Source organism: Zalophus californianus, chromosome 7, assembly GCF_009762305.2.
Source record: "Zalophus californianus isolate mZalCal1 chromosome 7, mZalCal1.pri.v2, whole genome shotgun sequence".
NCBI classification, from domain to species: domain Eukaryota; kingdom Metazoa; phylum Chordata; class Mammalia; order Carnivora; family Otariidae; genus Zalophus; species Zalophus californianus.
Window position 1 is genome coordinate 42,808,311 of NC_045601.1, and position 10,660 is coordinate 42,818,970.

A 10,660-nucleotide genomic window follows, 5' to 3' on the forward strand; every position below is an offset into this window, starting at 1 on the left:
AATGAGTGAATGAATGAGTTTCTCTTACAATATGAAACATAAACGTATACCAAAAATACTGTAGGAATTATGTTTCTCCAGAAGAATCAATCTCTGTAACTATAGCACATTATGGTTGCTGCAGGATCCCATCTAGAATAATGTTTCCCACTAAGGGTATAATTTTCCTTTAGACAAACTTTGAATGAGTTCCTTGAGTCCTTAAGGTAGATTGAAAGATTTATTGACTACTAGAAATAAATAGAATCTGAAGTAAATTCACTTTGGTCTAATAAATGATTCTCATTATTCAAGCACTAACATTGCCATTAGAAATAGTTGGAAGTTATTTAATTTGGCAATAAATTGCTCATGTATAAAGAGAAATAAGAAAAAGTATCATTCTTCTTTGAAAAACATACTAACACATTTTAATACAGAATGGAAATAGTTATCTAAAAACAAAACCATAAGGCTATTGAATAATATATTGTAACATAACTACCTAATTAGGGACTGGGGATTTAATAGCCATATTAAGTTTGCAAAACAGACCAACATTTTCTCTGAGTCCCAATGCATGGGCGTTTATATATTAACTTTGAATTAAAAAAAAGAACTCCAAATTAGAGATTAATTATAACTTACATAACACTGTCACTTAAGAACATTAAAATTTATCTGACTAACCATATGGTATATAATGGAAAGATCTTTGGTGTTAAATAAGATTCCAATTACAGCTCCTAGACTTCCTATATATTTAAATTTTGGTTGACCACCAAAACTATCTGAACATCAGTTTCATCTATAAAATGCATAAAATAAACTTTTCATCATAGGTGGTTGCCACATTTAAATAATATACTATATGTAAGAGTCCTAGGTTATAGCCAAGTTTATAATAATATGGTAGTTACTGTTCTTACCATGTCCACAATTATTCTTCCATAACTAAAATGCAATTTATCCTGTCTTATTTTTGAATTTTATAATCCTGGCATGGGAAAACTGTCCAAAATATTTGCTGAATGAATATACAGTGTCAACTTACTGTTTAGGCTCTTAGTTCTCACTATCACAGAGAAGCAGTAGAATTTTGATTAGACAACTGTTTAAACAGATGTTAATTTTGTATTGAATGTTTTACATAAAGGGAAATTATACTTGGGAATCTAAATTTTACCAATTAAGGAAAATTGTTACATAGAGATGCACACCAGCTACATTGATCTGGCTTATATGCATTAAATCAATTTGCAATCCACAATAACTAAAATGTGGCTGTAATAACATTTAATATTTGGGTACATATTTACAGTTTACAAAATGTTGCACATATAATAACTCATAAAGTCAGATAAAAGTGTTATATTAAACTTAGAAAAGAAAAAAACCAAATATTATTTTTTTTGCCACAGGTTTTATAGTAATTGCTGTTGCTAAGAATATACAAGTGTAGCAGTTGGTATTTTAAATTCATACTTTAATAGATTAATATGATAATAGACCTTTGTTAATTGCATCTTCCAATAACAGCTTTCATAGTCAGCTACAAGAGATACAAATTAATTAAAGACATACTTCTGTATGCATTTCAGATTCACATATATAATAAGTTCTACTGATATAAACACTGTTAGAAGGAATAATCATTAACTTTAGTCCATACTGGAAAAAAAAATCTTTGTGATGGGTACAATTTGGGTGACTAGGTTAATTCAAGTGATACACATTTCATCATTTACTTTACTTGCAATCTCTTAAGAAATAGTCATTTTTATAGTTTACATCAATAAGAGTAAAATTTCAAGTAAAAAAAGAAATGCATCAAAAGGAAAATATAAATAGTAAAGATACAACAAATGTGTGGATATGCCAAGATACAATAATTTGAAATTTTACATTTAAAACACTGAAAAGGAGAAATTGCCTCAGTATTCACATAAAAATTTTTTTATATAAAACATAAAAAGAAACACACCTAAAACAAGTTGTTGCAAGTCGTGATAGTGGTTAGCCATGGGGGTAGTAGAGACTGGAAAGCGACAAGAAGAGGTTTTTATTGTGCTGCCTGTGTTCTGTTCTGTTTTCTGATCTCTGTGTTGTTACATGGATATATTCATTTTTTGACAATTTACCTAGCTTTACATTTATATTTGACCTCCTATGTAATTATTATACTTTAATAACTTTATAAAATAAAGGAAGAATTTTTTTTTAATTCAAAGGAAAGTGAAGAATTTAGATGATAAGCAAAGAAGATCCATCATATGCATAATGGGAGTCTTTAAGGAAGAAACCCAAAGCTTGAGTAAAGGGATGTTGTGACGAGCACTGTGTGTTATATATAGATGTTGAAACACTAAATTGTACACCTTACACCTGAAGCTAATATTACACTGTATGTTAACTGGAATTTAAATAAAGAGAAAAGTACTAAAAATTGTAAGTCAAGGAAATGTTTTTGAGTAGCAAAAACAATGAGATGACATATTGGAAGGACATATCATGTTCTTGAGAAAATCAATCCAGAATTACCAACACTGAAATATTTTCTCAAAAAAAAATCAATAGAAGTTTAAAAAAATAATAAAAAAAAAACCCTTGAGGCAGACCAAATCAAAGGACAAATAGGGGAAAAAACAGCAAATGCTCATCACTTTTCAAACTCAATTCTGTAGGCCAAGAGAATGTGAATTAAAATATCTAAGATACCAAAAGAAAGAAAATGTGAACTAATAAGGATATTATATCTGCCAACAGATTTTTAAAAGTAAAAGCTATGGAATAAGGAACAAAAAAGAGAGAAAGGCAAACCAAGAAACAGACTCTTAATTATAGAGGTTACCAGAGGGGAACGGGGTGGGGATGGGTGAAATAGGTGATGGGGGTTAAGGAGGGCACTTGTTATGATGAACACCCAGTGATATATGGAGGTGTTGAATCACTAAATTGTATACCTGAAACTAATATTATACTGTATGTTAACAAATGGGAATTTAAATGAAAACTTTAAAGAAGTAATGACAAAAAAAAAGGAAAAGCTACAGAAAAGTGTAATCAATATGAGAGAACTCAGGAAATACTGTTCCCATGAATCTTTTTTTGAAGAATCTATTAGAGTACAAAACTTAGGCACCTAAAATAACAAAAGATAAATTAATAAAGACTAGTGGTGAACATTATATTTAAGACTGAGACTAAATGTGAATGTAAAGAAAAGCATATAGTATTTAATCCTCTAATTGCTGATACAAATAGTTGGAGGAGTTCCTGTGACATTTACCAGGATAATTACTGTGGGCTTAAATTGACATCACTTAGATTAGCATATCCCCCTATCACCCAAGACGCTTGAGCTTGACAATAATATCTATCAACAAATTAAAATTAAGTAAGTGTTGATTATGGAGTAGAAGTAAAATGGCTGGTTGTTATTAATTGAGGCAGCTTATGATTTTTAAAAAATATTGGTAAGCAAATAGGTTCCTCAATTAAAATGTGATCAGAAAACTAAAAAATACCAAAATAGTGAGGTAACAAATTTAACAAGGAGAATTAACATCTCACCAGCAGAGTAATATAGTTATTATCCTGACTGAAAATTTAGAATAACTGCATGCAAAAAATACCCAAAGGTTTTGTTTTTCAAAAAATTTTTTGATCAATGATATATAAATAAAAGCTATATATAGGTTGAATTGCTAAGTGACATTGATCAAGAGTCAATTAAGGAACCAGAAAACCAAATAAAGAAGTCCAATTCTATAACAAAGGAAAAAGGAAGAGCAAAAATGAAAATACATGGAATATGGTTAGCATTTCCAATACTGAAAGAATTTCCAGGGTGCCTAGGTGGCTCAGTTGGCTAAGCATCTGCCATCGGCTCAGGTCATGATCTCAGGGTCCTAGGAACGAGCCCCACATGGGGCTCTGTGCTCAGCAGGGAGTCTGATATTCCCTTTCACTCTCCCTCTGTGCTGTCTCTCTCAAATAAATAAATAAAATCTTTTAAAACAAGAATTTCCATAGAGAACTTGGTGGGGAGACTAATCAAATAAATAAAACATTTTTCAGAACTATAGACAGATAGGAATTTACAAATTATAAGTGCTCTTCAATTGCTACACAGGATGCATATTTATAAACAAGGATAATGATAGACATCCTCATATAATTTTAGAAAAGAAAGAGAAAATAAGAAATATAGAATCATCCAGATACAAATAGAAAAAAAAAGTATGGTTACAAAGAAACAAATGTAGGTTTGGTACAGAATGACCTTATTGGATTTTAGAAGAAAATGAAGCAAAGCTTGAATATACAATTATTTTTAACCTGGCTTTTAATACAAGATAGAATTGAAGCAGGAAGAACATACAATGATTTTTTTCAGCCATAGATGACTTAGAAGGTATACTAGTAGTAGACTATTAATAGAAGAAATAAAATCCCCCATAATTTCAGCTTTAAATACACTGGGGAGATTGCAGAGATAAGTGTCTACATGAAATATCAAACTTGAATGGTCAAAGACATTTCAAACTTAACATGCTACATATAAAACTTAAATTGTTGCCTGTCAAAGTAATTTTTTAAACCTTCTCAATATGAATAAATGCTTTAAACACACCCATTCAGTTGTTCAAGCTATAAAGCCAATACCAATAGCATAAAAACACCAATATAAAATTATATTTATATTAATACAAAAGTAATAGCTCAGAAGTAGTACATCCCTTTCTATTTCTATTTCATCACACAATCTAGATCAGTATTACTTAAATGTGGTCAACAAACTATTTGCTACCAACCTGTGATGAGATAAATATGGAAATAGAGTCAATATTTTAAAATTCTTACAGGAATTTAATAAAATAATTTATATCACTTAAATCCAGTAATAAAAATGGGATCACATTTTTGTGTCTTTCTTTGTCACTTCATTTTGTAGTAATTTACTTTTATTTTACTTTATAAAGTGTTGGTCTGTAACTGATTGGGGAACTTCGAAAACAGTCCTTTCATCACAAATATTTTGAAACACTGCTATAGGTCATATCTGCCAATATATCTTAGTCACACCAACACTCATCTCCACTACCACAATATCAACATATGTATAGAAAAACTCTGAGATTGTTATAGCTCTTCTCTGTGTTTTTCATCTTCTCTTCCCCATTTTTTCTCATAAATGTCTATGAATGATGATAGACAAATAGATACATAGATAGATTATAGATAGGTAGAGGTAGATAGGTGCTATTACATGCTATAGATATATTGCACCTTTTATATACAAGAGATTAAAAACCTTGGCATTTCCTAGATAAAGAACGCTTCTGGGGGAATTGAGAAATCAGAAGAGGTTTTATAGTTTTTCAGAAGTTGAGGAACAAAATTAGAGGCTTGAGAGATCAAGATCCTGATGAGAAAAAAATGACCAGAGAACTGAGTTTAAATGAAACCAGTTTTCTACTCAATACATTGAAAACTGAAGCCACAAGATTAAAGGAAATAAAAAAAAAGTAATAAAAAACCTCCTGTGAGAACAAGTAGAGTTTTTGAATGTCCTGATGTATTGAACAAAAAAGAATTTCAGTTCAGGACATAACAATGGGATATATACCCATGAGGTTTGTCCTCTCAATTACACACTTGGACATTTTGCTCTAGTGATCAGGAAAAGCAGAAGTAGATAGAGTAATACCAAATCTACAAAATAGGTTGACTCAGTTATTTCTGACTGAATTAAGGTAAAGATTCCCCTTTCTATTTCCCTAATAGGAGGCAGGGTGGATTTTATTTGAAAGAGGGATATATCATCTGGAATACCTAAAATTTTATCCACAATGTCCACAATTCAATCAACAAGTATTAGACTTGCCAACATATGGGAAAATATAACTGAAAATCAAGAAAAGGAGAGATTTATATGTATTCAGATATTGGAGTATGCTCACAAGACTTTAAAGTAACTATGATTAAGATTTTTAAAGAAATAGCAGAAGACAGAAAATATCCTTTAAAATGGAGAATTTAATGAAAATATTGGAACTAAAAAAAAAGAATCAAATAGGAAATCTAAAACTAAAAACTTCAATAACAGAAATCATCAATCAGCAATCAACATGGATGGAACTGGAGGGGATTATGCTAAATGAAGTAAGTCAAGCAGAGAAAGACAATTATCATATGGTTTCACTCATATGTGGAACATAAGCAATAGCATGGAGGACCATGGCGGGAAGGGAGGGAAATCCAAAGGCAGAGAAATCAGAGAGGGAGTTGAACCATGACAGACTATGGACCCCGAGAAACAATCTGGCGGTTTCACCCCCAAGTGAGGGTGGGGGAGGGGGTAACAGGGTGATGGGTATTGAGGAGGGCACATGCTGTGATGAGCACTGGGTGTTATACTTAACTAATGAATCATTGAACACTACATCAAAAATGAATTATGTACTCTACAGTGGCTAACTGAACATAATAAAAAGAAAGAAATCATCAATCGGCCTAATAAGATATTAAAGAGGAGAAGAAAGGATTGGTGACATGTTAAGACAAGCCAAGAGAAAGTACACAAACTAAAGGATAGAGGAAAAAATAAATAGAAAAAGAGCAAGAATATATGGAACACAGTGAAAAGATTTCATATTCAGATGGAATTTCAAAAAAAGAAGGAAGAAAATTCAACAGAGAGTTGACAAAAGATATCAACATATATATTCGAGATGCTATGAAATCTCTAAGGAAAAAAAAACACGAAGAAAGCCAAACCCATTTTACTTAGTAAAATGTCTGAACCCCAATGACAGAGAAAATCTTAAAAGCAGCTAAAGAATAAGATACCTGCCATAAAGCAACAATAGAATAAAATAGATAAATGACTTCTCACTATAAACAAAGACATCTTTAATGTCCTGAAAAAATTATTGCCAACCTAGATATGCTCTAAAAGAAATCAAAGAGCATTCTTTATGCAGAATGATAATTTCAGATAGAAATAAAGAAGAGAGAAGTTATAAAGAACAGGGGAACAGGTAACCATGCAGGAGAGCATGTGTATCTGTGTGTGTGTGTGTGTGTGTGTGTGTGTGTGTGTGTGTGAAAGTGAGGGGGGAATCTCAATGATACTGTTTGTAGAGTCTCAAACATAAATTAAAATGCATAAAAACAAAAGGCGATAGTGATATACATGGATAGGAATAAATTGTTTTAAAGTCTTAATAATACTGGGGGAGACATAAAAGTGTTCACTCTATTAAACTGTAATAAAGACTATATTAACTCTTAAAAACATAAGGAAATCATGTATAGCTAAATGTTAATAAATAGGAAATCTCAATGATAAATATACTAGATTAATAAAAAAGTCAAGAAAGAATTTATAAAAAGAATATAGTACAGGTGGTTCAAATAGAAAACACCTAATGAAATATAGACATAAACCAAAAAATATGAAAAATTACATTAAGCATAAATGCAATAAATAAGCCTCATTAATATAAATGCAAAATTTCATAAAACATATTATAATATCAAATCCAGATAATATACTTTTGCTAAGTGTCATAACCAAATGATGTTCTAGGAATTCAGAGGTGGTTTAAGAGTTGAAAATCAATCAATTCACCAATTAAAAAAAATAAGGAAAACTCAACATGATCCAAAATATGATTGTCTGTAAAACAAAATGTCACGCAAAGTAAGGCTGTCACAAAAAATGCTCATGATGACTTCTTATTATAAAGGTCAACAACAATCAAAACTAATATATGATGTTAGAAATGAGAATAGTAGGTATTCTTGGGTGGTTGTTGTAAGTGGCTGTGAGCAGGCACAAGGGTATTAACTTACTGTTTACTATTTTCTATTCTTTATCCAGGTTCTTTCACTTTTGAAAATTCTTGCATCTGCCCACATATATCTGTGCACTTTTCTGTGTTTATGTTTGCTTTTACAAAAAGTTTACTTAAAATGACTGTAGACTTTTCTGTTAGGCTAAGATAAAACAATTATAGCAGTCGAATGTACCATTGAGAAACCCAGAAATAGCCAGAAAAATACAGAAAACATACAAATAGCAACCACCACAACAAAATTGTTAGAAGGCAATGGAGAATTCCCAAAGGAAACATGATTAAGAAACCAGTATCCTGAAAAGAAAGGGAACCACACAAAAGTGAGCCAATTCTGCAGGTTCTTCATCCTTCATCTGATGAATCTTGCCATATTTCTTGAAAGATAGTCCAGGTATTGACTACCACTATGAAAAGGCAGAGAAACCAGCAGATATTCTGCCAATTTCATGGGGCTGGAGAAAGAAAAAAGTGAAGATTATGGGTACAAAACATCAAAACTTGGGAGAGAGGTACTTGGTCTAGCAGCAGTCACTGTGAGAATGGAGCATAGGAAAGGAAGTCTAACATCATATTGGTTTTTGCCTTAAGGCAATTGCCAAATCCTTGAACTGCACAAGGCAGAAGATAAGAAGCTAGGCAGAAACCTCCTAGTGGTCAAATAGGTATTTTTGCTGTTAATGGTGCTGAGAAGAAAAAAATTGCAAAAATTGGAATTCAATACCCATCTAAGAGAGGCGCCCTGGTAAACAACTCATCTCAGCTGGAAAACCTAGAGTACTACACTACACTAGAGGTGGCAAAGCAGAAGCATAGAAAAAAATAAACCATGTTACAGCCACATACTTGAATCCTAAATAGCAATAAGAATGAATGACCCACTGAAATGGCAATAATGCAGATGTTTCTCACAAGCACCTATTGAGCAAAAGGAGCCACAGAAATAATCACTTAACATAGGATTCCATTCTTATGTAGCTCAAAAGTAGGCAAAACTGATCTCTAATATTAGAAATCAGAATAGTGGTCACTTAGGAAGAAGTAAGAGGGAAAGGGAGACTTCTTGATTGCTGGTCTTGTTCTATTTCTTGATCTGTGAGTGTTATTTTACATGTGAAAATAATCCAAATATATATTCATTATTTGTGAGTATTTACACATGTATTTAACATTTCATTGAAAAGTTATTTAATAAAAGGAAGTTAAAAATCCAGTGAATATTTAAATACCTAGATCTTTAATATCATAAGAAAAAAACATAAGTTAAAATGTCAATTTAATACATTTTTTTAAAGATTTTATTTATTTATTTGAGAGAGAGAGAGAGAGAGAAATAGCATGAGAGGGGAGAAGGTCAGAGGGAGAAGCAGGCTCCCCGCTGAGCCGGGAGCCCGATGTGGGACTCGATCCCGGGACTCCGGGATCATGACCTGAGCTGAAGGCAGTCGCTTAACCAACTGAGCCACCCAGGCGCCCTAATACATATTTTACTGAAGAAAAATAGGACAATCAATAAATAACTTTCAAGCATAAAATATAGTAAATTGGGAGAAAATTCTGCAAGGCAAGTGGAAGGGAGGGAAAAGTTATTATATAAAGTCTCAGAATGTTAAAAAGAGCATAATCATGAATTTTTTAAGTGTATGCTAGTAGATATAATTTGTTATGGTATTTATATTCCATTGGATATATTTTATAAACTGCTGTAATATGTAGTAATATTATAATAGCTTTAATTGAAATCTCAATATTTAAATATACAGAAGTTACAAATTTTACAAATTATAATGAAAAAATAAATGTGTAAAGGAGATTAGATTTTAAAAATACATTTGAGGAATATGCAACCCATTTTGATGTCATCTGTGTTACATAGACCTTTCTTTTTCCTACTAAAATCTAATGAAATATCCACCATATTCTAAGTTCCCACATATACACGGCTCTATTCCTGGGATCTCTAAATTGTTCCACTGGATTACTTGTATGTGTCTATATCAATGTTACAATATTAAATTTCATGCCATTAGGACAAATATTTCTATTTGTTATAGCACATCCTAAACATTTTTACCTTACAACTTTCTTATCTACTTTTATTTATTTACATCTTCATATTTATTTAAGGATCAGCTTATGAAGTTCCATGAAACATTTGACAGGGATTTGGGAGTAAATATTTTATTTTAGTAGGGCATAAATGATATTTGAAGCAATACTCATCCTTTCTATGCATGAATAGAGCCCACACTCTGGTAATTTCCTGAGAAAAAGTGAATGGGAGTTAAAAATTTTGAGACTTTTGCTTATTGGAAAAAGTATATTATTCTGTCTTAAGACTTGATTAATAATTTTCCTTGTATAGTATTCTACATGGGCAATGCTTTACCCTCAGAACATGAAAGGTGTTTCTCCCTTACCTTGTAGATTTTAATGTTATTGCCATCATACTAGTCCCCAAGTCTTTGTGTGCAGCTGGTTTTCCTACTTCTGCTTTTCTTCACTCTCTGGGAATATTATGTATCTTATAATTGTTCCTCAAAAACTAAAAAATTGCAGTATCATGTCTTGGTGTATTTATATGGAATCATTGTGTAAGGTCCTTTGTGTATTCACTTTGAATCTGGAAACACATCTTCTTTAGTTTGGGGAAGTTTTATTGTAATATTTTAGTCATTCTGTAATTTTCATATTATTCAGAAGGCTGTATCAGTTAAATTTTATTCCTAATTTTTTCTTTATTTTGAGTTTTGTAGTGGTTATTGTTGCTGTTTCATCTGAAAAAAGTTTCTTCAACCTAGACCCTAAATAGCTTG